An 18,742-nucleotide genomic window follows, 5' to 3' on the forward strand; every position below is an offset into this window, starting at 1 on the left:
CATATTTCACAGTAATTATTCCCACCCCACTCCAAAATGAAAATGTTTGTTTTCTCCAATTTGTCTGCTTTTTTCATTTACCGACATTTGGGGAATTTACAGATTAAACTGCCTGTTCTACCGAGGGCAGGATAACTGACATTGGAGTTTGGAAAGTTCTGTTTAGTTCAGTCAATCTCACTCTTCCTTGGAGAATAGGAAAGATAGTCATTTTTCTCATTTCACAGAGGTTTCGTTTTTTTTTTCTTGGAAAGATGATTTCTACTAGATTGTTTCATAACTGTAACATGTAGGACTTAAAAAATGCTGAACTTCTAACTTAACTTTCTGGTGAAAGCATCCACCAAGTTTAGTCATTCATTTTCCAGGTAAAGACGATAACAATTCCACTTATGTAACCATTTGTCATTGTTACCTTCCAGCTTGACACATAGCAGAGCTACAGATACCCTGTTTAGTATTTTCCACCATTTCCTCTTAGCAAGTTTTCCTTATTCTTGCTAATTATTCCTAATTTCTTTCAATTTGGGGGACTTTTAGTTTTTCGCAGTTTCTTTTTTTTTTTTTTTTTTTTACTGTATTTTATTTTTACAAGAGATAAATAGACTGACACCAAGCATCGCAGTTTCTTATGGCAGAGACTCAGTTTTCTTTCTGTGTCCGTTCTCCCCTTCTTCCCGGTAATAGAACCCACTTCCATTAGAGCGAAGTACAGTGTTCCACCCTCTTTCCCTCCCCCCAAAGGAGAATTACATTACCCAGTCTCCCTTGCAGCTAGTTGTGACCATGTGATTAAGTTCTCACTAATGGATGGAGCAGATGTGTTGAGCATGCGTTGTATTTGCTTCCATATAAGAACATTGCTCACCCGCCACTTCTCCTTCAATGTAGGCTGGGACCTGGATGTGGCACTGGTGAGCCAGCTGTAACCATACATGAAGACAACATCCTAGCGGACAGGAAGACCTTGAAAGTGAAAGAAACCTCAGGGCTTGAATAAGCCACATACCTGTCCTGGACTACCTGCCTAACCCTGGACTGTTACATGAGAGAAAAAAAGATTTCTTTCTTATTTGAACGAGTGTATTTTGAAGTCTCTTTGTTACAGTAGCATAACTGATACCCTAACCCTGACTAGTGCATTTCTTAAACAAAAGAGAAGATGTTACCACTGCATTCTGTGCTACTCAGATCATACTTGGAGTGTAAGTGAATCACGTTTTGAGCATAAAGACAAAGCAGAGGTTTTTCAGATAAAAGCAACAAGAATGGTGAGGGATTCAAAGCAGAAGAAACTGGAAGAGCAGCCTCAGAGTGTGAGTGCTATATTTAGATATCCAAAGAACTGGCAAGGAGAAGAATGATTCACCTCGTTCTGTGTGGCTTTAGGAGTGCATAGAAGTAGGACTCAAGGTGAAAACAGATTTTGCTTGAGACAAAGAACATTCCTGACTGTCAGCTCTGCATAGAAATGGAAGGGGCTACCCTGGAAGCACTGAGCTCCCTGCCCGTAGAGGCATCTTAATAGAGCCTGGATAACCATGTGGCTGGATTTCATAATGACTGTGTGTCATGCATGCATACTATGTAAGTCATCTCAAATTCTTAGAACAACACTAAAAATTATATATTTTTACCTCCGTTTTATAGAAAGGGAGTCTAAGTCTCAGACAGGTTAAAACTTGCCAAAGGTCACGGAGCTAGTTAGTAGCACGGTCCGTGTTCTTTCTACCAATCACTATTAAAGCAGACTTACAAAACGGCTTAAAAGCGTCTTCCAAACCTGAAATTCTGTAAGTCCTCTGGAAAACTGTCTTTCCTTAATTTGTGCTTGAATTCTGAGGTATCAGAGCCAGACATCTCCTAAAGCTTGATGTGCCTAATCTCCTGTGTTTTAAACCAGTTGCCAACTTACTTTGAGCCTTCCTTTTTGAGTCAGAGATTGCCAGCCGATCATCAACCCATTTTCTCTTCTTTCTTGGCACACGGTGAGAGTACATTCTTCAGTTTCCCTTGCAGTGGAATGTGAGCAGAAATGATGTGGGCCACTCCCAGATCTGGCCTGCAGAAACCTCTCGTATACTTTCTTCTGCTGCTGCTGCATACTGGCTCATGGAGTGACCTTGAGAGTTGAATATTGAAGAACTTCTACCTTGGTTTCCAAACAAGGTGTTGAACAGAGCCTCCTGGCAAGCTGAAACTGTTTTGGACTGTGTAAGTGAGGGAGGCGTAAGCTTTTACTGTGTTTAAGCCATTTTATACTTTAGAGCAGGGGTTTCGAACCCCCAGGCCGTGGACAGCTATGGGTCCACAGCCTGTTAGGAACCTGGCCACATGGCAGGAGGTGAGTGGTGGGCAAGCGAGTGAAGCTTCACCTGCTGCTCTCCATCGCTCCCCATCGCTCACATTGCCGCCTGAACCATCCCTCTCCCCTCCATCTGTGGAAAAATTGTCTTCCACAAAACTGGTCCCTGGTGCCACAAAGGTTGGGGGCCACTGCTTTAGAGTCTATTGGTAACAGCAGGTAGCCCACCCTCTGTAATACTCTTTATCCACTGCCACTAAATATCCAGAGTTGTTACCTCAATCATAGGACTATGCCCAGGGTCATGGTGTTTACCAACAACTCTACTAGGTTAATCTTTTTGACACTGAAGATATTCCATCCTTTTTGACTTAAAAAAAAAAAAAAAAAAAAGCAGAACTTTAATATAGTTCAGCCTAAAATAATAGAAGATAATCTGATTCCTTCCGCCTCTCACTTTTGACCCACACACAACCAGCCCAGCCGATAAAGAGGGATCAACTTCCTTACATAACAGTGTCAGAGAAGTTTCAAATGCAGATTACCCTTGATAGAGGTTTGCCACAAGTTTGCCAAATGGTGTCCTGTGGTGCAGTCTACTGATTAATGCTGTTAGTTTCCTTCCTTCCTTCCTTCCTTCCTTCCTCTCTTTCCTTCCTTTTTCTTTAAATATCAGGAAATTTCTCATAATGTCTCATGGAAAAAACCCTTTCCAGACTATTTTACAAATTGAAAGATTTAACAACACTCAAATCACCATCGGCTGACACTCGGGGGATCTCTTTGGACAGGTCACACCTTCTCTAGGTGTCCACAGACCCAACACTCCCCTTTTATCCCTAACACTGACATGCATGTCAAATGCCACATATCTTTGTGATGTGGATTTTTTTGTCTACCTTGCCCTACAGGCTATTTGTGTTTGCATTCCCTGTTAAAGCAGAAATAAAGTCAATGGTTAACAAAGAATTACCAACCTGAGAACTGCTTTTGAAGGTGTTAGAATGCCTTTGGAAGACAGTGAATACTTTGTGGGCGTTGGCAGGAAGAGTCAGGAAAAATCTTCCCATTATTATTGGGTACTTGTCCTCCTCGTGGGGGCATATACTTAGGATATCAAAATTTATTCTCTTCAGTCTCCAGCTTCCTTTCTGTAACACAAAATAGAGATCATAAAGTGAAGATGTGTAAGAGAATAGAATAGAATTTTGTTGTTCTGTTTTTAATTGAAAGCTTAAATAGCAATATTGATTGGTTTGACTTCACCAAAGAGTTAAGCGATTTCCTTCCTTGTTCCCAAATCCCTAACTGTGTCAAGCTTAATTGTCGCCATCAGCCTCTTGAATGTTGTGCAGGTTCAGGTAACACACCCATCCGCTGGGAACCAGCAGAGCAGAGAGGATGGGAGCTAGAAGAGAAGCAGAGACAGAGGACCTTCATCTTTTGACTCAGGAGTGGACATCTATGCAGGTAGGTTCCAGGGCTCTGACAATTATAGGATGCTTTTCAGCAGGTGTGTAACTTGTCTTCAAAGCTCTGGAATATGCCAGGGATTAGGTTTTTCATACATGTACAAGATTTTCATATACAAAGGTTTCCTTTTTCAAAAGTCTAAAAAAAAATGGGTACAAAGTAGATTACTGGTCTCCCAGAGAATTTTCTAAACTCCTGGTATGAGTGGCGGAGGGAGGTGAATGAGGTAGGGCAGTCAAGGTGAATGCTTGAAGCTGGTTTTGCCCAACTTGTAGTATGGGTACTACTGAAGTAAGCATGATAATTTGAGGTGGTATACAAATGTACATTTTAAAATGTTAATAGTGTGATGTTTACTTTAATGTGCTTTATAATAAAGACAATACAGCAGTGTCTCAAATCTGTGATTACATTAATACAAATGCTTAGGATGAATAAAGGAAAAGTTAGGCTTTTTAAAGGAAAATAGTAGGTTAAATAAGAATATAGGGACTTCCAAGTCTAGTCAAGCTAGAATAATTGGAACTAAATTTATCCACTTGCCTGAAATAGCTGAAAATAAAAATATACATATGAAGTAACAGTACTCAAGGTATTGGACATCAGACAATGAGTGGTGATCTCTGACTGACAGGAGACAAATGAGGTGATGAGCTCTATGTCTGCCTGAGCTCTTATTACCTGGAGAGTTTCCAGGTCATTCCCCACAGGAATAGGGAACCCAAGCAAAGCTGAACAGTAGTTTCCTTGGGTCACAGAGACAGAGCTGAGAGTCCAGGGAAGCCAGGCTATCTGTAAGTAGAAACAAACAAAAAAACAATTCTTTGATATCTATCTCATACCAGATACAAAAATTAACTCAAAATGAATCATAGACCTAACAAAGCCATAAAACTTCTAGAAAAAAAATAGGAGAAAATTTTTGATCTTATGTTAGACAGAGATCCCTTAGCTACAAACAAAAATCATAAAAGAAAAAAAGTTAATAAATTGAGCTTTATCAAAATTAGGACCTTCTGCTTTTAGAAAAGCACTATTAGGAGAATGAAAAGACAAGTCACAAACTTGGGGAAAATATTTGAAAATCTCATATCTGGTAAAGGACTTATGGCTAGAATACATAAAGCACTCCCCCAGACTCAATAAGAAAACCAACAACCCAATTAAAATTGGGTGAAAAGTTTGAACAGACATTTCACCAAAGAAGTTATGTGAGTGGTAAATAAGCTCATGAAAATAAGCTCAACATCATTAGTCACTAAGAAAATGCCAGTTGGAACCATAATGAGATACTACTGCATACCTGTTAGAATGGTTAAAATTAAAAAGACCTACCATACAAAGTGTTGGCAAGTGTATGGAGCAACAGGAACTCTCATACGCTGTTGGTGGGAATGAATTATGGTACAGTCAATTTGAAAAACAGTTTGACAGTTTCTTAAAAAGTTAAATATACACCTACTCTATTATTCAGCCATCTTATTGCTTGCACATACAAGAAAAATGAAAACATATGTCCATACAGAGACTGGTACAAAGACATTCCTGTAGCTTTACGTATAATAGCCAAATAGCAAAGACAACTCAAATGTTCACCAACTGGTGAATGGATAAACAAATTATGGTATGCTCATACAATAGAAAACTTCTCAGTCGTAAAAAGAAATGCATTAGTGATACACACACCATGGTTGAATTTCAGAACAATTGCACTGAGTTAATGAAGCCAGACAAAAAGTGTGTACATATTGAATGATTCTATTTACATAAAATTTTAGAAAGTGCAAACTAATCTGTAGTGAAAGAAAGCAGATCTATCTTTCTATCTGACAGAGGTCAGAGAGTGGTGGGAGGGAGTGATTACAATGTTGAACAAAAAAACCTTGGGAGTGATTAACATGTTCAGCATCTCTGCGGTGGTGATGATTTCATAAGTATATATCCATGTCAGAACTCATCAAACTGTGTACTTTAAACATGTGCAGTCAATTGTATGTCAATTATACCTCAATGAAGCTGTTAAAAAATTTGACTAGAGCTGGATATGGCAAAAAATTGGAGGTTGAATGATGAAATTTTGGAAACACAGTCTAAGGTTATCCTATTTGTTCTCTTTTGCCCGTCCTTCCTCTCTTATTCTGGCCCTTCCTTCTCTTTCTTCTCCCCAGGTTAGAAAAGGTGATAGTTTGTATAAGACCACCTTGTATAAGATGTCTGTGGCCTCAATATAAGAAAGGACTTTTTGACAATTTCTGCTCTCAAAAGATGCAATGGAATAAGCTGCTTTATAAAATAGGGAGACCTCCATCTCAGGGCTCCCCCGGGCATAGACTAAATGAACACTTGACAGGGACATAGTAGCGTCAGATATGATGTTGGGCTGATTCAGTGGCTTTCAACCTTTTTTTTTTTTTTTTTTCAAACCATAAAACTCTTTATACAAATGAATGAAATCTTAGGTGGGAGACAAATATTTAGGGAAAACAATGAAACATTTCTTTGAAAACAAATTGGAGGCTCAGAGGCCTGCCACTTGGCCTCACCTTTTACCTACTATTGTGACCCTTCAGCATCTCCATGGGTGGATGACTCTTGTTTGTTCCAACTCTGAAAGTCTATAAACATTTAGTTTCAGTGATAGTAATTGAGGGCCGTGAACGAAAAATTTTTACCCAAACCACCCCAGTTACAACAGAGGGTTGAGGTGAAGGTCTGACCACAACCTAGTCATATGACAAAAAGTGGTCCCATTTGTAATAGAGAAGGAGGTTACGTTCTTTGAATCCTGGAATCATAGCATTGATAATCCTTCTTCCCAGAGGGAGTGTCATACAGCTACTATTTATCCAGATGTACCAGCCCTTTTTCCTCTTCACTTTCTCAGAAAAATAAAGGGTTTTAAATAATGGTTTAGCTTAATAAAATTTGGTCATTTTTGTTCCTCTTTAGACCATGCAATTTTTTCTCTTTAACCCTGGACATGCCAACTGTGTTTGACCACATTTGAGTTAATAAGAGAAAGAATGCTCTTTTTTTCATATTAATAAGAATGATAACAAGTAGTCATAGTGAGTATTTACTGAGCACTTGCTAAGTACCAAGGACTGCATGATGGTTAATTTTTATGTGTCAGCTTGGCTAGGTACCCAGATATTTGGTCAAACATTATTCCGAATGTTTCTGTGAGTTTGTTTTTATTTTGTTTTAAATATTTCAATGATCAGTATTTCCTTAAAAAAACTCCTCATACAGCTAGTAAATCAAAGCCCATTAATTTAGGAAATTGGATTCTCTCAAACAATTAAACATTGATTATAAACTTAATATTAATCTTCTTATATATCCATTCAAGTGTTTTATATACCTTAAAAAGCAGACATGTAATATTAAAATGATTTCAAGAACTCTATGGACCAAAATTTATTTCTTTACGATCTCTATCTTCATAATGACCCCTTTTCCCCTTCTTTTTTCTAACACTAATTCTGGTTCTTTTTTTTAAAAATTGAAGTACAGACAATGTATAATTTTATGTTAGTTTCAGATGTACTATCGATACATAATTATTTGGCATTTGCATACATTATGAAATGATCACTGTAATATGACTAATAGCCATCTGTCCCCATACAAAGTATTACAGTATTATCGACCATATTCCTTATGTTGTATATTATATCCCCATGACTTATTTATTATATAACTGGAAGTTTGTATCTCTTAATCCCCTTTACCTATTTTTCTAGTCTCCCACATCCCTTCCTTCTGGAAAACACTCATTTATTCTCCATATCATGAGTCTGTTTTCATTTTGTTTTGCTTATTTGTTTTGCATTTTAGATTACACATGTAAGTGAGATCATGTGGTATTTGTCTTTCTCTGTCTATTTCATTTAGTATAATACCCTCTAGATCCAACCATGTTGTCACAAATAGCATGATTTCATTTTTTATGACTGAGTAATATTTCACTGCATATATATATATATATATATATATATATATATATATATATATATATATATATATATATATACTACATCTTCATTATCCATTCATCTATCGATGGACACTTAGGTTGCTTCCATACTTTGGCTATTGTAAATAATGCTGCAGTGAACATGGGAGTGCATTTATCTTTTCAAATTAGTGTTTTTGTTTTCTTCAAGTAAATATTGAGAAGTGAAATTGCTGGATCATATGACAGTTCTATTTTTAATTTTTTGTGGAAACTCTACTGTTTTCTGTAGTGTCTACACCAATTTACATTCCTACCAACAAAGCATGAAGGTTCCCTTTTTTCCACATCCTTGCCAACACTTGTTATGTATTGTCTTTTTAATTATAGCCATTCTGATAGGTGTGAGATGGTATCTCATTGTGGTTTTGATTTGCATTTTCCTGATGATTAGTGATGTTGAACATCTTTTCATGGGTCTGTTGGCCATCTCTATGTCTTCTTTGGAAAAATGTCTATTCACTTCCTCTGCCCATTTTTTAATCAGGTTGTTCATTTTTTTATGTTGAATTGTATAAATTCGTTGCACATTTTAGATATCAACCCCCCCCAACCAGATATATCATTTGCAAATATCTTCTCCCATTCAGTAGGCTGCCTTTTTGTTTTGTTGATAGCAAAATCTTTTTAGTTTTATATAGTCCCATTTGTTTATTTTTGCTTTTCTTGTTTATTTTCTTGCCTGAGGAAAGAGATCAAAAAAATATTGCTAAGACCAACGTCGAAGAGTGTACTGCCTATGTTTTCTTCTAGGAGTTTTATGGTGTCAAGTCCTATGTTTAAGCCTCTAACTCATTTTGAATTTTGTTTGTTTGTTTGTATATGATGTCAGAAAGTAGTCCCATTTGATTCTTCTGCATGTAGCTGTCCAGTTTTCCCAACACCATATATTGAAGAGGCTGTCTTTTCCCCATTGTATATTCTTACCTCCTTTGTCATAAATTAATTGACCATATAAGATGGGTTTATTTTTGGGATCTCTATTCTGTTCCATTAATTTATGTATCTGCTTTTGTGCCAGTAACATACTGTTTTGATTACTGTAGCTTTGTAATATAGTTTGAAATCAGAGAGTGTGATACTTCCAGCTTTGTTCTTCTTTCTCAAGATTGCTTTGGCTATTTGGGGTCTGTTGTGTTTCCATACAAATTTTAGAATTATTTGTTCTATTTCTATGAAAAATGCCACTGGTGTTTTGTTAGGGATTACATTGAATCTGTAGATTGCCTTGGGTAATACAGTCATTTTAACAATATTAAGTCTTCCAATCCATGAACACAGTATATCTTTCCATTTGCTTATGTTTTCAATTGCTTTCGTCAAAGTCTTACAATTTTCCGAGTACAAGTCTTTTACTTTCTTTGGTTAGATTTATTCCTAAGTACTTTTCTTTTTTGATGCGATTGCAAATGGAATTGTTTTCTTAATTTCTCTTTCTGATAGTTTGAGGTTAATGTATTAGAGATACAGCAGATTTCTGTATATTTGTCTGCAGGTGTTTTCTATTTCCTCTTTGACTTCTTCGGTGACCTATTGGTTGTTTAGTAGTTTATTATTTAGCCTCCATATGTTTGTGTTTTTTGCAGTTTTTTCCTTGTAGTTGATTTCTAGTCTCTAGACATTGTAGTCAGAAAAGATGCTTAATATGATTTCAGTCTTCTTAAATTTTTTGAGGCTTGTTTTGTAGCCTAGCATGTGATCTATCCTGGAGAATGTTCCATGTGCACTTGAAAAGAATGTGTATTCTGCTGCTTTTGGATGGAATGTTCTACATATAACTATTAAATCCATCTGATCTAATTTGTTGTTTAAAGCTAGTGTTCCCCTTATTGTTTTTCTGTCTGAATGATCTGGCTATTGTTGTTAGTGGGTGTGAAAGTCCCCTACTATTATTGTGTTACTGTCAAGTTCTCCCTTTATGTTTATTAATATTTGCTTTTTGTATTGATATTTAGGTGCTCCTATGTTTGGTGCATATATATTTACAATTTTATCATTATGTAATGTCTTTCTTCGTCTCTTGTTAAAGACTCTGTTTTAAAGTCTATTTTGTTGGATATAAGTATTATTACCCCAGCTTTCTTTTTGTTTCCATGTGCATTGAATACCTTTTTCCATTTCCTCATTTCCAGTCTTTGTGTGTCTTTAGATTTGAAATGAGTCTCTTGTAGGCAACATATATATGAGTCTTGTTTTTTTATCCATTCGGCTACGCTATGTCTTTTGATTGGAACATTTAGTCCATTTACATATAAAGTAATTATTTATAGGTGTGTACTTATTGCCATTTTGTGAGCTGTTTTCTGGTTGTTTTTGTAGGGTTTTTTGTTGTTGTTGTTCCTTTCTTATTCTTTTGCTCTCTTCCCTTGTGATTTAAGGGAAGTGTTATGTTTGGATTCTTTTCTCTTTTTTTGTGTGTGTATTTATTATAGGTTTTTGGTTTGTGGTTACCATGAGATTCATATATAGCAACCTATGTATACATATATACCTGATTATTTTAAGTTGATGATCTCAAGTTCAAATGCATTCCAACAATTGTGCATTTTTACTCCCCCCACCCAAGTTTAATGTTTTGACATCACATTTTACATTTTTTGTTTTGTGTATTCCTTAAGTACTTATTGCAGATATAGATGATTTTACTACTTTTGTCTTTTAAACTTCCTCCTAGTTTTATAAGAGGTTGATCTACTACTGTATATTTGCCTTTACCAAGGAGATTTTCTCTTTCATAATTTTTACATTCCTATTTGTGGCCTTTTCTTTTCCAGTTAGAGAAGTCCTTTTAACATTTCTTATAAAGCCAGTTTAGTGGTGTTGAATTCTTTTAGCTTTTGCTTGTCTGTAAAACTCTTTATCTTTTCTTCAAATCTAAATGATAGCTTTTCCAGGTAGAGTATTCTTGGTTGTAGGTTTTTTCCTTTCATCGCTTTTAATATATCATGCCATTCCCTTCTTGCCTGAAAAGTTTCTGCTGAAAAGTGGGTTGAGAGTCTTATGGGAATTCCCTTGTACAAACTAGTTGCTTTTCCCTTGCTGCTTTTAAGATTCCCTCTTTATCTTAAATTTTTGCCATTTTAATTACAATGCATTTTGGTGTGGACCTCTTTGGGTTCATCCTGTTTGGGGCTCTCTGTGATTCCTGGATTTGGATGTCTGTTTCCTTCTCCTTCTAGGATCCCTATAATGTGAATGCTAGTATTCCTGATGTCCTAGAGGTCTCTTAAACTATTCTTATTTTTTTAAATTCTTTTTTTCTTTTTTCTGTTCAGTTTCAGTGATTTCCACTACTCTGTCTTCCAGTTCATTGATCCATTCCTCTGTATCATCTAATCTATTGTTGGTTCCTTCTGGAGTATTTTTAAATTTCAGTTATTATATTCTTCAGCTCTGTTTGGTTCTTTATATTTTCTAACTCTTTGTTAAAATTCTCACTGTGTTTATCCATTCTTCTCCTGAGTTCATGGAGCATCTTTATAATCATTACCTTAAACTCTTTATCAGGTAGATTGCTTATCTCTTTTTTGTTTAGTTCTTTTTCTGAGGTTTTGTCTTGTCCCTTCTTTTGGAATACATTCTTCTGTCTCCTCATTTTGCCTAATTCTCTGTGTTTGTTTCTATGCAATGGGTAGGTCAGTTATGTTTGTTGATCTTGGAGAAGTGACTTTATGTAGGAGATGTCCTAAGAGGCCCAGAAATACACTCTCCTCTGGTCACCAGAGCTATATACTCTAGGGGTGCTCCCTATTGTGAGCTGTGTGGGCCCTTCTGTTTTGACAGGACCAACTACCATAGGCAAGGTGGTAGGTAAGACTGGACCTGGGCCTGGTTGGCTGCCAAGCCCTGCCTAATGTGGGTGCAACCAGTTCCTGGGACAGCTGGCTGTGGGGCCAGGGGCTGGGCAGGTAAGCCCTAGCAGCAATAGGCTAGAGGGAGGACTTCAAAATGGCACGTGCCAGTAGTAGTGTTCTGGTGGTAGAAGGAGCTCCCCAGAATGGCTGCTGCCAGCATCTATATTCCAAGGGGGGCTGCTAGCTGCCTCCTGCCTTTTGGGAGGCTCTCCAAGATCAGTAAGTGGGTTTATCCAGGCTCCTTTCAAATTACTGCCTCTGAGTTGGGACTCAGAGCATGTGAAATTCTGCACATGCCCTTTAAGAGCAGAGTCTCTGTTTCCTACAGCCCTCTGGCTCTCCCATATGTAAGCCTCTCTGGCCTTCAAAGCCACAGGTTTGGGGGCTCATCTTCCTGGTACAGGGACCCTGGTCAGAGGAGCCTGCTGTGGGGCTCAGGCCCCTTGCTCCTTGGAGAGAACCTCGGCAATTGTGATTATCCTCCCATTTGTGGATCTCCACCCCTCCTAAGTGTTTTGTTGTGGTTCCCTCTTTATACCTTTAGTGGCAGAAAATCTTTTCTGTTGGTCTTCAGGTCTTTCTCATAGATTGTTGCACTGTACATAACTGTAATTTTGAGGTGCCCATGGGTGACGTGAGCTCAGGGTCTTCCTGCTCCACCATCTTGATCACACTTTCTCTGTGAGTGTGTTTTTGGATGAGATTTACATTTAAAATTGGTGGACTTTGGGACTTCCCTGGTGGCACAGTGGTAAAGAATCTGCCTGCCAATGCAGGGGACACAGGTTCAAGCCCTGGTCCGGTAAGATGCCACGTGCCGCGGAGCAACTAAGCCCATGCACAACAACTACTGAGCCTGTGCTGTAGAGCCCGCCAGCCACAACTACTGAGCCTGCATGCCACAACTACTGAAACCCACACGCCTAGGGCCTGTGCTCCACAACAAAGAAGCCACTGCAATGAGAAGCCTGTACACTGCAACAAAGAGTAGCCCCCACTCGCCGCAACTAGAGAAAGCCCACGTGTAGCAACGAAGACCCAACGCAGCCAAATAAATAAATAAATAAATAAATAAATAAATAAAATTGGAGGACTTTGGGGAAAGCAGATTGCTCTCCTTAATGTGAGTGGGCCTCATCCAATTCATTGAGGGCTTGAGTAGAACAAAAGGCACACCTCCTTCCAGCAAGAGGGATTCTCCAGCAGCTGGCCTTTGGACCTTACCTGCAACATCAGCTCTATATTGGACTGCCTTTGGATTCAAACTGTGATTCTTTCCTGAATCTCCAGCCTGTCAGCCTTCCCTATCAGATTTTGAACTTGCCAAGCCTCCATAATCACGTGAGCCAATTCCTTAAATTAAATCTCTCTATATATACACATCCTATTAGTTCTGTTTCTCTGTAGAACCCTGACAAATATATATGGTGATAACTTTAAATGTATTAATTCATCTAATTTTTCAACAATCCTATAAAGTTTGAACACAGTACTTTAAGAAGTGTTACTATTTCACAGGTAAGGGAATGAGGTTTAGTGAGATAGTGATTTGCCCAAGATCTTCCAACTAGCAGGTGGCAGAGCCATGATTTTAACCCAAGGTTCATGGATTGAGACACTTTTCTTTACCACAGTAGCCAGCCCTTGACATATTTTGGAGCATTAATGATACTGAACAGACCTCAGCACCAGGTGGTCTGGAATCTAACTTTGACCCAGACTCTTTTCTTCTATCAGGGGGCTCCCGCAAGTCTTCCTGGTATCCACCTGGGAGCCTGCCACGCCTGACCCTCTCTTGCAATCTCAGACATGATTCTTCACTTGCTAAGCTTCAGCTTCCTCATCTACAAAAGCAGAGTAAGTCACTTCACCAGCTTGTTGTGGAGATGAAATGTGAGTGTATAGAGTATCAGTCTCACTTCCCGCACACCATAGGTACTCAAATGCAAATATCCTCCCCCTGCCATCATGCTCTCATGTGGGTCAAAATGACACCGTTCACTACAGCAGGATCTTGGACACTCCTAACTCATTATAGAGTGAGTCCTCCTGTACTCCATCTGTATTAGTCTGTTAGGGTGGCACAGATTGGGTGGCTTAAGCAACAGAAATTTATTCTCACAGTTCTGAAGGCTGGAAGTCCAAGATCAAGGTGTCATCAGGTTTGGTTTCTCCTGAAACCTCTCTCTCCTTGGCTTTCAGATGGCCACCTTCTTGCTGTGTCCTCATGCGGTCTTGCCTCTGTCTTCACATCATCCTTCCTCTGTATGTACATCCCTAGTATCTCTTTGTGTTTTCAAATTTCATCTTCTTATAAAGACAATAGATTGGATTAGGATCTACCCTAATGGACTCACTTTAACTTAGCTCTTTAAAGGCCCTATCTCTAAATACAGTCACCTTCTGAGATACCGGGGATTAGGGCTTCAAAATAGGAGTTTTGGGAGGGACACAATTCAACCCATAATACCATCTTAGCCCCCAGGTGCCAAGGACCTGCTACTTAGGACTACATTTCATACCTTCACTATTGAGATTTATGCACAGGACCTTTTCTGCCTGGCTGTCCCTTCAAATGTTCTGCCAGCTTGGCATGATTTCTTCAGGATTAAGCTAATCAGAAACTAAGCTAATCAGAAATTAAAGGCAAATAGCTCACTCAAGCTCTTTGAAGTTGTCTTTGTCCAATGGTTATGGAAAGCCAACCAGAACAAGTGTCAGGTACATAGAAATTGCTTCATATTCTTAATCTGTAAACTGCACCCTCCAAATCCCCCACCACCACCAAACACACACACACACACACACACACACAGAGCTTACTAGAAAAATACTCTGGGAGCAGCAAGGCATTTTGAAGTATGCTTCAAACAACAATTATACGTGTATGTATATATATGTGTGTGTGTATGTATATATCTATATGATGTCACGACAACCACTGCTCTTGACTCCAGTGACTTTTGCATTCTTTAAATCAGCTTCTATTTGTTTCAGTGACTCTCTGAGAGGGTTACTCCTGTCCACATAATGGATCTTATTAATTCTGTCCCTATGTTTATTGTGTCTTAGGGTTTTTTTCTTCCCTAACATCATAAGACCCCAAGAGTCAGGCTCTGGTTAGGCTGGTCAGCATCCAACATGAACACCCCTACTGGTAAGAGTTTTCAGTCCAGAATATCGTCATAGGCCACAAGTCTTCCTGATGTCTAATCTACTTCTGATTGCCCTTGGCTGAGGCACTAATACTGGGTCCAATCTGGGAGGTTTAGGGAAGTAGGGTCTCATGGTACAAACACAGAGACTTACTTAAAAGGAACCAGAGTGACCAAGGTCCCAGGAAGAGGGTATGAGAAGGGCGGTACAAGGCTCTGTGGATCCCTCTGGAGTTCTCAGAGGCCCATGATGAAGACGCATAACACGTCAGCAAAGTAGCCACCATATTGGCAAATTTCACTTCCTTTTGCTGGAAGCTGCTTCAAAATAGTAATGATCCATTTTAGAGACCAAATGGATTTTCCAACTCTAAGAATTACATTTTACAAAACTAGAGAAAACATAGACCCCTATTTTTGTGTCATTTGAAATCACTTAAGATATAAAACCAAATTACTAAAGAGTAAAGTGTGTGCAAAGAGGATAATTTGATATTCTGGAGGAAAAAGAAAACCTACAGAGAACAGAAATTCAGAGTCTGAGAAGCTGTCCCCACTCCCCACCCCCAACCATTTTGTGTGTATGTCTTTTAAACAACATTTTAGAGAGCGCGCGGATGTCTATGGTTGAATGTAAACAAAGAGTAAAGGGAACAGGAAATCAACGGGAATCACCTCTTAATGATGTGTCCGAAAACAGTCCGAGAATCCATAAGGGACTCATTCTGTATTGGATTTCTGAAAGTCGGCAGAAAGGACCCAGTGATTGATGCCTGCCATCAGCAGCAGGTCCATTCCTTTCCTCCCATGGAGGCTTAGACAAATTTTGCTTCATTCAACAAGCTCTCAATCATATTCACGAAGTCAGGACTTCAAATGGGGCATGATTATAACTCTAATAGCTATTCCAGGTAGAACTGATTCGCATGTTGTGGGATCTTGGCAGCAGTTTAATTTCTTTAGGGTAATGAAGTGAATCTCAGTGAGGGGCCAGTTTGGGCATTGCTGGCTATTATGTGTAAATTAATATGATTAAGTGTGCTGCTTTACAAACTTCTTTAGTCCCCTCTCTACACTAATATTTGGGCCTTGTCTTCCAAAACCGTTGTTTGGGCAAAGTTTCCTTCCCCTTATTTTCCTCTGTAGGGCGGGATATATTCCTAATAACACAAGTATCTCTATGTATTGATAAAAAAAATATTTTCTGGAAAAATTTTGCAGAGGAAGGACTTATTTGCTTTCCTCGTCATCTTTCTCTCGTCTCCTTTCCTTGCTTATTTGTTTTGCTGCCTTTTCCATTTTGTAGGATTTTATGGCTCTTCAGAAATGAATTTAGGTTTCCTAGCATTGATGCAAAGACTTTAGCCAATAATAATAACAACATATGTTTAGGTTGATCACTTAATGTGGGCCAGGAATTGCTGTAAGTACTTGTCTTATTTCATCTCATTGAAATAACTGTATGATTTTCATTTTGCAGATAAAAATACAAAAGCGTATATGGATTAGGCATCTTGCCCATAGTAGTATAGCTAGTAAGTAATGGCACAGTAGTTGAAATTTAGGTGGTCAGTGACCCCACAGCAGGAGCTTTTCCATACTAACTTCTGAAATCTGGTACTTGTGAAAAGAACTTATCTCTCTCAAAATAACAGTCATTCCTGAAATGGATATCCTGCAACCTGCATATGTTGGGGGCTTACTATGTGCCAGGATGACACTGAAGGCTCAGGGCACAAGACCCAGCCCCTGCCCTCAAGTAGTCATGTCCTTCTGGAAGTACTTAGAGTAGCATGAGGTAACTCTATGGTGGGAAATCACAGAAAATGTCTTTTAAAATAATGTTAATGTGGTCAGGCAGAGGCATTTGATATGTGCCTGAAAATCCAGGTAATTTTAGCTACTGGATCCCTTCCTGCAAAAGTATGAAGACAGTCATGGGGTATTAAATAAATGATAGCCTTCCTAGCATCAAACATATATATCCTGTGGTCAGATGCAAAGCCTATGGGTTCTAGAATCACATAGACCTGGCCTGAAGTTTTTACTGGGCCCCTTAGTAGCTGTGTGACCTTAAGCAATTTACTCAAATGGTCTGAACGTCTGTTTCCTCACCTATAAAAACAGACTATAATAGATCTTACCTTCTCTGTTTTTTTTAGACCATGAGTCAGCAAACTTTTCCTTGAAGAGAGAGGAAGAGTAAATATTTTACGTTTTGCTAGCCATGCAGTCTCTGCCACAGCTCCTCAACTCCACTATTGTAGTGCAAAGGCCACCGTAGACAAAGTGTGAATGACCAGGTGTGGTTCTGGGCTTTATAACAACAGATGGTCTAGATTTGGCTCATAGGCTATAGCTTGCCAATCCCCAGTTTAGAGCACTAAATGAGATGTTGAAAGAAAAAAAAAAACCCAACATATAAGAGTTTTGGGGGGCTTCCCTGGTGGCTCAGTGGTTAAGAATCCACCTGCCAATGCAGGGACACGGGTTCGAGCCCTGGTCCGGGAAGATCCCACATGTCGCGGAGCAACTAAACCCGTGTGCCACAACTACTGACACAACTACTGAGCCCGCGTGCCACAACTACTGAAGCCCGTGTGCCCACAGCCCGTGCTCCACAACAAAAGAAGCCACCACAGTGAGAAGCCCGCGAACCACATTGAAGAGTAGCCCCCACTCGTCGCCAACTAGAGAAAGCCCACGCGCAGCAACGAAGACCCGAAGCAGCCAAAAATTAATTAATTAATTAATTAATTTAAAAAAGAGTTTTTGGTACACTGTAGGTACTCAATAATTGTTCATTTTCCTTCCTGCCTGCCATTTATTCCACTAGGGTAATGGGTCACAAAGGTGCATGCAGTCACTGTATCTCTCTCGAGGTGGCCACGGACCAGTTGGGGTGACAAGATGTAGAAAATATAGACAGCAAGACAATTTTGCAAGTGCCAGTTGTAAGGGGAACAGAATAAACTGTAAATTTATAGGAACTGACTGAAGGGAACAGCTGCCATAGGAGAAATGGTTACAGTTAAGTGAGGAAAGAAGAAAGGACTTCCAGGTAGGGAATCCAAAGAAAGGGGAATGCTTTAAGTATTTTCAGAGGAACTGTTTGTCTGGGGAAGTGGAGGTGCATATGAGAAGAGTGAGTGGAAGCCAAGTTTAGGTGGGGAGGTGGGAGGCTGACAGGTTCAGAGTTTGCATCTTATTCCATAGATGTCAATCAATGTGTTATTGATGGTTGTTGAAGAGAACATAGAAGGCACTCAAAAGATGTTTGTTGAGTGAATGAATTCATTCAAAAGTGATTTTACATGATGGCTGGGCAGAAAATGGCAGCCAAAAGATCAGGCAATAAGGATTCAGACCAGTGTGATGAGTTAGAATTGGCCAAAAAGGGCATATTGCAAAGACACTGAGAAGGAAGAACTGACATGACCTGATGACTGAACTGCAGGCAAGAGAGAGGACCAGTTAGCAGTGATGCCAAGTTTAAGTCGGGTGTCCAGGAGAAGGGCGTTGCCATGATAGAATGAAGGATATCAGCGAGGCTGCCTTTTGGAGGAAACATCATGAATTAGTCTTCAGTACTTGAATTTAGGATCCCTAAGGAACTTCCAAGTGGAAATGTTTAGAACAATAAGATAGGCTCAAGAAAGAGACTGAATCAGGAAGCAGAGATTTAGACATCAGCCTCATAAAGTGATGGCTTGTGAGAATGGATGAAGTCTTTACTCTGGATGAGATCTAAAGATCAAACTAAGGACCTGGTATAGGGACCGAGTCAGAGACAAGGGCTTTCCTTAGAAATCCAAAGTGTCTCTCTAGTTCATCATTAATATTATTGCAATAGAAACACTGAGAGATTGTCGAAGTCTCACAGCACTTTTAAAAATCTAAAAACAAAGATCAGGAAAAGAATTAGATAAACCCTGGG

The sequence above is a fragment of the Balaenoptera physalus genome (genome assembly GCF_965194825.1).
Source record: "Balaenoptera physalus genome assembly, chromosome: 5".
Lineage (NCBI taxonomy): Eukaryota > Metazoa > Chordata > Mammalia > Artiodactyla > Balaenopteridae > Balaenoptera > Balaenoptera physalus.